This window comes from Euprymna scolopes, chromosome 2, assembly GCF_053919585.1.
Source record: "Euprymna scolopes isolate OS-2025 chromosome 2, ASM5391958v1, whole genome shotgun sequence".
Taxonomy (NCBI): Eukaryota; Metazoa; Mollusca; class Cephalopoda; order Sepiida; family Sepiolidae; genus Euprymna; species Euprymna scolopes.
In genome coordinates, this window is record NC_136483.1 from 37,606,371 (window position 1) to 37,618,895 (window position 12,525).

The window sequence follows — 12,525 nt, forward strand, 5'->3', positions numbered from 1 at the left end:
TCAAATTGTAAATCTGCTGCTATGAAGGATAGTTTCACTTTTTATGCTAAACTCTGCCATTGGATTTTTTCTTCTGTTACTAAAATATTTTTAACTGTAAATCAATTAAACATCTTATAAATGGTTTTATTGTTTTGTTAAAATGGCTGAGTAGTTTTGCCAGAAACCGAAATACCTCAAAGTGATTTTAATTTAATAAATAAATAATTTTTTGTCAAATGTTTTTGTTTAAAATTTATTATAGTGGATTTCATTTCTTAATAAAATATGTAAATAAATTATTATTTCTAAAAAGTTTGGTTTGTTACATGTTCAATTCACATCTTTCTTTGATTTGATTCAAAAAGTATAAAAAAAAATTAATTTTCTTTGTTTGGAATCGAACCAGCAACCTTTTGATTCATAGCTGAATGCATGTCTATTGCACTGTCTAGTTAAACCGTGCAAAAGTTTAGTTATTGATTATTGTGCATTAATTTTAAGAACTGTAAAAAAAGTGGAAGAAGTTGTCATTTTTAAGGTATAAATACATTAATTCTGCTGTAATGATTACAGCATTTTAATGTAACTGAAAGACTGCTCGTGGCACACAAATTGCCATACTTCAATCCCTTGTAATCACCGATAATGTAGTTCTCACGCTTGGTCACTTTCACTTGCGTCCAGGGTTATTACCTCTGGTATTGGTTGATGTGGCATCATTAATCTTGGCCATGTTCTCAGGATACCAGTGTTGACAAAGTTTTCACTTTCCTGGAGAAGAATGGTGTTGTTGTATCATCTTTGTTGACCTGGTTGAATCTCCCCCACATTGTGTTAATTGATTAGAAGTCTGGAACTAGGATCTATTAAAGAACTGAACATCAGCATAGGGATAAGAAATACATTAAAAAGCAAAACGAGCAAGGTATAGGCAACAGAAATAATTTAAAAAAATCAAGAATATATACATTTCTATAGAACTTGTAGTTAATAATGATAAAGTTTTTCACTGATTGGGGGTTAATACCGCTGTGCTTCTGGACTAAGCTTAGGTCTCAACCGTCAGTTACTAGACAGTCATTGATTAAGTTTTCAGATGGACAAGCCAAATAGCATTTACTTCTCCAGGCAAAGTAAGACAATTCTTTTAGGTGGTCAAAAACGGCAGTTTTCACACTCTTCTTTAAAAAAAACTGAGAACTGAATAAAATTGCGATTGTCACATATTATATTAATTGACTTGGCATTGCCCAGATAAATTCCATTTACCTTGCCCAGGAATTGTCATTTTTACCTTTTCTTATCAGAGTACCTCCCCTAGGTGGCTTTTTCCTGCCAATCATAATCTTTTTGCCTTCTGAAAATCAGTCCGTAACTTTTCCAATATTTGGTCCAAATGCAACTTTACGATTTCTATTCATCTTCTTGTGACCTATATTATTGTCACACTGAACTCGACTCACCTGCTTGAACTTCATCCCAGAACAATGACAGTAATTAACTCTTAACATCCAACTGCCATTCGTTGTGTTCTTGTAAGTCGGAACAAGAAATAATATATTTGAAAACTGAAAACAATATTTTACCAGTGATTCTTTTTCTCATCATGAAGTATAGTTAATGTACATTAACGATATATACGTAAATACATGTTGCAAGAGAAGCTGATGCCATGAAAGCGAACAATTATGGAGTAATAGAATGTTAGAATAAGTGTTCGAGATAAATCAATGTATTATTACAAAAAAAAAGGGGGGGGGCAGATGCCCTGTTGATTTTGGTAAAGCAATCGATTATGGAAAAACAGAATGACAATTAGAGATAAGCTATTGACTTGTAGAGAAGGCATTCTTACTGTCCATTAATGAAGATAAATTGCTCAGTATTGCTGAAATACAGTATATCATGAAATATATGTAATGTGTCTTAGGAAATGTGAAAGATTATTACACTCATATCATTTACAGCCGATGTTGCAAGAATTATATATTTTACTATATAATATATTACCAGTGTAAAGAGGGGCAGTACACCTTAAGAGGATGAAAACTCTAATGCCTTTTTCTTTATATGATGAAAGGAGTCAAAATTATTGATCCAGACTAAATACTTCAATCAAAGAATGTGATCAAAAATAAATTTGTCTGCTTTTTACAATCGGAATATGTAAGCTTACAAACTAAACAAATTTTTATATGTAGCTTTTTGGTTAGGAAACTATATCCATCAATGAAATAGGGGTAAAAGATTTAAAATTAATTATTAATCTTCTAACCATTGATTATTATATAATTCATATGTGTCAAAATGATTTTATCGGTATAGGGAGTGATAACTAGAAGCCATATATGATTTAAAGAATAGCAAGTTTAGTTTTCATGACTGAACGTTTTCAGGTTATTTAATACTCAAACAAAATGTATTGTACATGATTCATTGAATACAAATTGCTGTTTTCCACATAGATGGAGGGAAACTGAGAGTTCATACCTTCCCTAATTCAATTACTGCATAATAAAACTAAGATGATTAAAAAACAGTGGTGGAAGGAGTCCATAGATTCAAATAATGGTTGTAAAAAAACCTGGGGAGGTGTATTTTAGTCTGTGAAAGAATCAATTATTTTTGACTTGAGAATGTGAGTTGGGGAGAGTTTCTTCAATTTTATTTATCTATGTCTGGCTCTTTACAAATAATTGGCCATACTTACTAGGTCAGGTTTTGTGGGTTAACATAAACATCAGAGCTCAACAAGTAGTTTGCATTTTTGTGTTTTTATTGTTTTGTTTTTCGTTTGTTTTTAGCTTTAAACATTTTTCTTTCATTATGTAAGCTATTGTTATGCACGGGGCATTGTTTTCAATGTTTTAACGTCTAGATTATTTGCATTAGCAATGAAAAATTACATTTTCAAAATAAAAAAAAAAACAGGATAACATCCATCAAGATTTAAAGAACTTTGCTGCTCATATAAAAACCTAGAAGCCCAAACTGCAAAAAACACGTTTATATTAGTGGCCTTGGAAATGGGCCATACAGTAAGCCCCATCTTATAAACTGAGATTCAGATGCTGCAACCCCAAGAAAATGATCTTTCCTTTCTAATTTGTATTTGCCAGTGATAGTTTTGGTTAAATGTTTTTCTCTTTTTGTTATATATATATATATATATATATATATGTATATATATATATATATACTAGCAGGGCTACCCGGCGTTGCTCGGGACCGTATAAACAATGAGAAAATTAAAGTTGATTTTTAACATATTTGTTATTCTTCGGATAGAGGAATTTTTAATATCTATGCATCCTTAGCTTTTTCGAGCAAAAGAATATATTTACCTACCCTAGGACGGGTATTACACGTATGAAATAATTGTACCTTATCTGGGATAAGTAATTTATACCATATATATGAAATAATGTTTCCTTTGCGGGGATGGGTAATATACAACACATATTTAAAATAATTTTACCTACCCTCGGACGGGTAATTAAAATACATACATGAAACAATTTCACATACTATCGACAGGTATTGTATAACATGTTAAATAATTTCTCTTACCACCAAGGCTACCATAATTTTAAGAAAACTGAAACAATTTTTAGAAGGTAGATCATTAGACTTTCCAAATTAGTATATAAATACATCATCTTGGTTAAGAATTAGGCAACCCTTGCTTCACCAAAAATTTCAATATTACTGTTTTTTTCTTCGTCACTATCGGCACTAAAATTGTAAGAAAAATTATGACATTTTTTTAACAATGTCAGTAGGATTTTCAAATTTATGCATAAATACATTGACACAGTTAGTGATTAGACAACCTTTGCTTCATTATCAAATTTCACATTGTGTTTCATTTTAATTCCCCACTACCGACACCAAATTTTTTTTTTTTTTAAATACTTCATTTTCTGAAGATTACTCAGTAGGTTTCACAAACAAATAACAAATGTGTTAAGTTTAGTGATTAGGCAATCCTTGCTTCACTACAAAATTCCACATTACTGTGTTCTATTCCTGTTGACTACCGATGCCATATTTTTAAGTGAAATGATATCATTTCTGGAACATAACTGAGCAGGTTTTCCAAGTAAGTATAGAACAAAAAAAAAATATGGATCACCACCTACAGAAACTGGCCTAGTAAACTTTCATAAAAAACCAACAATATATATGAATTAATCTAATTTTGAGATCGTAAACTGTTTCAGCCATATCCGGAATAAACTTCACAAATATAGTAATTTTGAGATTGAAAATAGTTTAAGCCATTTCCAGGACAAACTTTTCATTCTACAACCATCGGGGAGACTACTACCATCGAGTCGGCTCTGTCGGAGATAAAAGAACCAAACAACGCTCAGGTGGAACAAACCGATACTCCCCTAAGCACTCCTCTCCAGACCCCCCTTCCCTCTACAACTCCGAGTGAAATCCTAACAAAAGCAGATGACATCAAACCCCAACCTGTCAGGTTGGAGCGCACAAAAAGCTTCCGTTCCTGCCAGGGGACAAAATCTGTGAAATAAGTTCCATGCTAGCCACCAACGAAATCAAAGGCAAGCCGAGGGCCCAACTTCACAAGCTAAAGCAGCTCAAGGAAATTGGAAGGAAATCGGTTACCAACCCATTGAACTTTGCAGATGCCTCGATGATGACCACTTTTGTGAGAGCGGATAGAGATGGCACAACCAAAGGACTTTAGAACATGCTGGATGCTGCCAAGGTGGCTTTTGAGAAAGTCAAACTGGTAGACCTCGAACACCCATCTCTCCATAAACATTCATTAAGGTATGAAGGACGAATCCCTGTTTTTGTACACCCGTCATTTTACAGGGCACTAAAATTAACCTTCCCACTGGACGTAAGAGGTGCCTCTCAGAACGGACACTTTACGTCCAAACTGCTCACGGGCAGTATGTCATGTCTGTTGCATCCTCACCCCCGAGGACTTTAGACCCATTTGTGACACTGCTTAAGGTAAGTTGAAGCAAGGCCTCGTGCGTTATGAGAGACTTGGTGTCCCTTAAGGTAGATATTGCCGCTATCCAGGAGACCCACTTTGTTTGTAATAAGGATTGTCAGGTGCTGGTAAATGACTATGATGTTTACTCAGCATATGGCAATACTTATAGGCGTGGAATCTCCTTGCTAGTGAGTCGCACCCTGTCAGCGTCGGGGAATGTTATTCACGCAGGCGAGGATGGGCGGGCTATCGTTGTTGGTGTTGCCGTTATTTCCAGTGTTCTTTGGATTGTCGCTGTTTATGCTCCCAATTCTCATGGAGAGAGGGTATCCTTTTTTCGACGGTGGGAGGGCTTCCTAGTGGATTCGGATTGGTTAGTTTTAATGGGTGATTGGAATGCAATCCTTGATCCCAATATAGATAAGGTCGGGAGGACTAGCGGGTCGGTGTAGTATGACAACAGTCTGTCTGACCTGACGGATTCGTGCAACCTCGTCGACAGATTTCGTATGGATTACCCGGGGTGGGAGATGTGGACGTGGCATTCCGTAGTGCCTTACCATCCGACTACTTACTTGGATTGGATGTTAATTAGAAGAGGCGACGTAGACTTTCTATCTTGCCCCACGCTCCACTTGTTAGGACACTCAGACCATAAACTTGTTATGGCCTGTTTGAACTAAAGTGCTAGGCCTAAACTAGCCGGATACTTGAAGTTCAACAGCACCTTATTGGAGCTGGAGGACTGGTTGAAGGTTACCGAATTAATTCAGCGGGCTTTAGTGGGGGGGGGGGTTTACAGGGAGTAAGTGGTGGGTTAGTCTTAAGGCCAAAATTAGACGCTTCTCTGTCCAGTACAGCCAACGCCTCGCATTAGATAAGGCTAAGGCAAAGAAGCGTATAGAGGATAAGCTGATCCGAGCGGTGGAGGTACTCCCTAGAGATAGCACTAGCTAAACGACCTCAGCCGCTTGGCTAGCGAGCGGTATGAAGGTCAAGTAGTAAGGGCTAGGTTAATGAAAGTCTCTAACGAAGCTGTGAATGTTGACGTTGTTGAGCGTAAGACTGCTCTAAGGCGTGGTTCAGACGGGTACATTTGAAAAGTACATAACCTGGAAGGACATGCCCTCATGTCGACTCAGGAGATCTGCGAGGGGTTTTGGGAGCATCTATCGGAGTGCTTCACCCAACTACCCAGATTCAGGGGCTAACTGTGATGGTCTTGTTACGGAACATGAGGTCATTACTGCGTTGAAGCAGGTCGGCTACAACAAATCCCCGGGGCTTGATGGTTTGCCCTATGAGTTCTACTTGAGGCTGTCGCCCATGTTGATTCCTATTCTGAAGGATTTGTTCAACCATTGGTTTGCTCAGCGTTCCATCCCTGGACAGGTGACCAAGGGAGTGATCACATTGCTAAGGAAAAATTAACGGCATGGTGGGGTGAAAAATTTTGATGATTTTAGGCACTTTTTTAACAGAGTTAAAAATTTTGACAAAGATTCTGGCGAATCGCTTGCAGGTTGTCATCACTGACTTGATCGAACCAGACCAGAGCTATGCTGTGAAGGGGAGATCGATTCAAGACAATTTGCATTTGATTCGCTCAATCATAGAGGGAATAGAAGACGACACTGAAACCGCGCTGATCAGTTTAGATCAGTTCTAGGCATTTGATAGGGTCGACCATTGGTTCCTGGGATCTGCGCTAGAGGCCGCCGGATTTAATCCGGACTTCCGCAAGTGGATCTTTGTCCTGTATGATAGACCAACGGTAGCGGTGCAGATCAACAGTAAGCTGTTGGAGTCATTCACTGTCTCTCGGTCAGTGCGTCAGGGTTGTCCGCTGTCACCTCTTTTGTACGCCCTGGCGTTGGAACCCCTCCTTGCAAGTTAAGGGACAAGGCGGCTACACCAGTCCTGCATGGAATTGCTAGATGCACACGAGCCAGGGTTTCCGCATTTGCTGATGACGTCACCGTGTTTGTGTCTTGCCCCATGGACGTTCAAGCGATGGTCGAGGTACTCGCTCGATACGAAGAAGTCACAGGGGCCATCATCGACCGCAGCAAGTCTGTCAGCCTGCGGTTGGGAGCCTGGACCGGTGTCTGGTTTAGACCGGGGCTTCAGCTGGAGAAAAATTGGTCGGAAATATATGGCAAGGTCAAATCATCAGTTAAGACTTGGATTCAAAGGAAATTGTCCTTGAAGGGTTGGGCGGAGGCGTGTGCTACATATGTCTTTCCGCTCATCCTTTACTGATTGTCTGTACTTCCTCTCCCTGCACAATGCCTAACCTGTTTGCAAAAGCGCCTCAACTCACTTCTGTGGGATGAGGGTAAGCATTATGCGTGCAAAGAGGTCTGTGTCCAGAGTCCGAGCGAGGGAGGCCTGGGTCAGCCCAGTCTCTTGTGTCATAAAAACGGTGAGAGATTAGTTTTCCTGGGTCGTTCGCTAGAAGATAACACTTCTTGGGTCCCTGCGGTTGAGAACTCGTTCCCCAATCTCAAACCCGGCCCCTCGATGGAAGGTTGTCATAAACCGAGGGGGAAGTCCAAGTTCTTTGCCAAATGCCGGACTGCACTTAAAGCTTTGCCGGAGACTAGTGTCCTCGATCAGCCTAGAAAGAGAATCGGGAGTTAGTGGTGGGCACCATAAAGGATCCTCTTTGTAGGCGGTTAGGTTGGTCGATGGAGGTTATCCGCTCTCAATGGAGTTGGGCGCCAGGAGAGGATTTTCTGACTAACTCAGAATTTTCACTGACCTGGCGACTGGTCCGAAAAGCACTGCCCCTCTTCGACGAATTCAGCATGTACAAAGAACAAACCAGGGCCTGGTGCCCGCGCTGCGACGAACACAAGCTCGAATTGGTCAAGCATGCATTTTTTTGTTGTAGTCGGATCCAGGCCCTATTGAAGTATGTCAGAGAGGGAACGGCTTGCATCGATGGCGAGTGGCCGCTCGATCTCGATGCAGGATACTTTATGTCCAACATGGAACCACCGTTCCTTAGGGAGGAACGAATGGTTTTCCAGGTGATCCTAGCAGTAGCGCGTATGGTGATCTGCTTAAAGTAAAGATCAGATGTGATTGGAGGAGGTTGCCTAGAGTGGAGTTTAATAAGAGGTGGGTGCACAACACTAGTTTGTGCATCCATCGAGGAGCCAAGTTCGAATACGTGTTCCATCGTTAGGCATGGCATGGGTGGTGCTGGGTCCTTCGGAACCCATCTCGCTTAGTTTAGCTAAATCATATTAAAGAGACTCTTGACTGGTGGTATTAACGAGATCCCGTTCCTGCTTTTTATTTTTGGTGCTAGAGAACCTCTGAGTCTGCCCATCCCCTTTTACACCACTTGTATGTTTTTGGATATACCCGGTCATCCCCCTACTCAGAGGTCACCTTCCAACCCCCTCCACCCGTTGCTTTATTTTCTCCCACTTCTACTAAGGCTCTCTCCTCAACCCCAATAGGGATCGCCCTGCTTGTTTTTGGTTCCCCCGGAAAACAGGGGGGGGGGGGTCTAGTCATTTAGAGTAGTACAGAGGGGCCCATACTAACAACCCAGTAGGTTTTATATTTTGTTTTTGAAATGGACATTTTGTTTAGCTTCCCCACTCCACAAACTGTTTTGATATACATGATTAATTTACAGACTTTTTATTTTCTAATGAAATTGAACTTTTTACATCATGCACATACACACTTTTAATAAAAAAAAAAAAAAGTACACATACATAGATAAGTTTTTACAAATTGTAAATATGTTTTTATTCTTAACGCTGGGGATTTATTAGTTAGATTAGGATCCATAGAGTGAATGAGGTATTTTGGTAAATGTTGCCAGTCAAGAGTTAGACTCCAACGTCGACATCTGTTACTTCTTGTTACTTTAGTCACAAAGACCCTGTACCCTTCCCCTCCCCAATTTCTTATAGGGCCTTGTGCCTAATTTTGTTGTGAGTGATCATATTGTTTTGTTCAATGTTACTATTGTATAATTCATATTTTTACCAGCAATAATATATATATATATATATATATATATATATATATATAAGATCAAAGTGTAGTATCTGTTCTTAGAATTCAAGCGGTTTCATCTTTCGCACCCCACCCCACTAAGAAAATAAGGAGGAGGTCATGCTTTGCATGTCAAGCTTTAGAGAAACAAACGTCACTCGAAAATAAGGATGGCCTTCTAAATAATGTTTTTTGTTCAGATGTGATTTTTGGAATATGACATCTTGTCTCAATTTAGTAGGCGATAAATATAAATTATGCATCTTTTTATAATAGAAGATAATGCTCGTTTGAAAATTAAGCTGTATAAGACGGTTACTTGGTCTTTTGGCTAAGATCAAAGTGTAGTATCTGTTCTTAGAATTCAAGCGGTTTCATCTTTCGCCCCCCCCCCTCACTAAGAAAATAAGGGGGAGGTTATACCTGGGATCTCAAGCTGTAGAGAAACAAACGTTACTCGAAAATAAGGAGGATTAAAGCCTGGGATGTGATCAAATCCATTCACTCACATTTTGTATATGTAATGTTTTAGATTTAGATGCATTGTTTACATTTTAAAACATAGTAAAAGAATCTTGTTTCCTGTCTAGACATCTCTCTCTCTCTCTCTCTCTCTCCCTCTCTCTTAGTCTTCCTTACTAAAAAGAAAATGGCATTTTCCTTTGTTTTTTGTAAAAACTTCGATCGTTAATATTTTTTAAGCATATTTTTTTTTACTTCACATTTTTGGCTTGTTATTTTCGTTTAACTATCGTATCTAACTATTTTTAACCTGCTAATAACTTTGGTAACATTTTCGTAACGTGTAAGTTAATATTGTAATTTGTATGATTGTTGCATTTTTTAGCGATAACAATCTCTTATCATATACAATGTTTTTATATACAGACCGCCATTACAGCTTGCTGACGTTAAGGTCACGTGACATGACTCAGCGTTTATTAAATTACGTATAAATATCGTTAAAATGTCATTTTTTGGCCCCCTTCCCCTGTAGAAAAACTGTCAGCTGAATAACTTAGAGTTGACCTTTTGGACCAAAAATTCGATATTTGTCGTCTGGAGGGTCGGGCTTTAATATGAGACCAAATTTGTGAATTTTTGTTCTGTCTGTCGAAAGTTTTTGGTGGACATACAAACACACATGCATACATACACACATTTTCGCTTTTATATAGTAGATATATATATATATATATAAAGGACAAGATATTCTAGTAAAAAATAGATTAACTTTATAACTTAAAATATTGCAGCATTAAGAATTGATTATATAATATTATAAATTGAATTTAAAAAAATTCTTAATGCTGCAATATTTTAAGTTATAAAGTTAATCTATTTTTTACTAGAATATCTTGTCCTTTTCTTTTCCAGTTTTAACAACTAGTCCTTTACTTTTCTATGGTTAAGCTTAACCATATTACTTTTCATGCTCGCATTTTTCTATTGTAATCCATTGTTTTTCCAGGCTTCCAATAAATTCATTTGTTCTTTGTTTAATTTCAGTCTTATTTTTTTTACCCCATAACCCCTGTAATAACAGTGTACAGCATTCATCTGCTTTCAATAAAATCTCCCAATTATATCCCTTTCATGCTTTCATTCTCTCTGTTTCACTTGTTACTTCTCTTTCTGTGACAGCAGTGAATTAGTAGCAACAGTAGTCGCTGAGGAATGTTGTTGCTATGGAAACCTGTCATAAGTGTCGTTCACCTCCTTACATATTTTTCGATTTTGAACACCAGAAAATTCTTCATAACCTTTGTTTTACAGAAAGAAAATTGAAAAATTTTTTTCCACAATATAGCTGAGAAGGTAATCTATAAACTATAATAATTGTTTGAAATTTGGTTGAAAAATGAGTGAGCGGTGAAGCTTTAAAGCAGTTCTAAATGACGAAAACGGCCATTTAACCATATATTCAAACACAGTAGTGTTTGAATGATATATATAAAAATATGCTTATCTGTATATATAAAAGCGAAAATGTATGTTCGCTTTTTGTGTATGTCCAAGAAAGGCTTTTTTCAGAGAAGCGGTCAATCGGTTCACAACTTTTTAAAACTTTTTATATCACATGTAAATCGTAATATCTCATAGTTAACAATGGAGGTCGTCTGTCTATTTAATTTGCTCGACTTCGGGAAGATAAATATTCAACAGTTTTCGCTCGCCGCATGTAGGTTAGGCCTTTTCCTATAATGTTTCTCCCTACCCCCAACGTCTTGGGGGAAAAGCATTCCCGCACTAAATGAAATGCTACTTCGCAGTCAAAAGTTGACCTCATTAAGTCATTAAAACGTGCACCTGCTAATTTAAGTAATTAAATAAATTCAAACGTGTTTCCATTAGCATCTCGCGGTGGGGCAATGGTTAACGTCGCACATTTTTTTTTTCACACTTTAATTTACAACTTTGCCTCGAGGGTTCAATCCTCATACTTACCTACCAAAACATTTTTTTTATTATTTTTATCCCCCCCCCCCCGGAGTTTTCACACACACCTCCAAACAACCGGGCAACGCCGGGTACCCCTCGCTAGTTAAATCTATAAATATAAAAGCGAAAATGTATGTATGTATGTATGTTCGCTTTTCCTCGATGTCCACGAAAGGCTTCTTTCAAAGAAGCACTTGCTCGCTTCACAACTTTTAAAAACTTTTTATATCATCTATAAATTGTAATATCTACGAATTATCCACGGAGCCCGCCTCTCTATTTAATTTTATTGACTTTCAAACCTTAATTATTCCACATTTCCCGCGTTGGCACGCGTTACATTCACTTTTTGGTACAGAAAAAGCGAACCTCGACTCTAATCACAGGCCCAGAGCCAGTTTGGTCAATGTCAACTTCGTCATATCAGACTGTAGCTTTCATTTCAATGGGAGCGGGTTTTTAAAAACAAACAAACCCGTTTATTCAAAACTGTCCCGCACAAAATAACTGCTGAATACCTATCGCTGTCACGTCAATCAAAAACGCGCAGATGTTTTTTTTAAAACACTTTACTATTTTCCAACTGTGCGTCGTCAACGCTTCGGCTTTTTTTCACATACCCCGAAAAACACCCGGGCAACGCCGGGTACCCCTTTTGTTCAATGTCGACTTCGTCATATCAGACTGTAGCTTTCATTTCGCTCCTCCTGATAAACAGGGAGCGGGTTTTTAAAAACAAACAAACCGATTTATTCACCTCATTAAAAACTGTCCCGCACAAAATCGTAACTGCTGAATACCTATCGCCGTCACGTTAATCAAAAACGCGCACCTGTTTTTTTTAAACACTTTACTATTTTCCAACTGCGCATCGTGAAGGCTTTGTTTTTTTTTTTCAGGGGCACCTGTTTTTTTTTTTTTTTTCACATACCCCGAAAAACACCCGGGCAACGCCGGGTACCCCTCACTAGTCTATAAATATAAAAGCGAAAATGTATGTATGTATGTATGTATGTATGTATGTATGTGTGTTCGCTTTTTCTGTATGTCTACAAAAGGCTGTTTTCAGAGAAGCGGTCAGTCGGTTCACAACTTTTTAA

General features: G+C 38.1%; 1 protein-coding gene across 1 annotated transcript in view; it reads left to right on the forward strand.

Moving 5' to 3' along the window:
- Window positions 1-12,525, forward strand: part of LOC145291144 (hillarin-like) — a 108,946-nt gene that overhangs the window by 73,212 nt on the left and 23,209 nt on the right. The window lies entirely within an intron of this gene.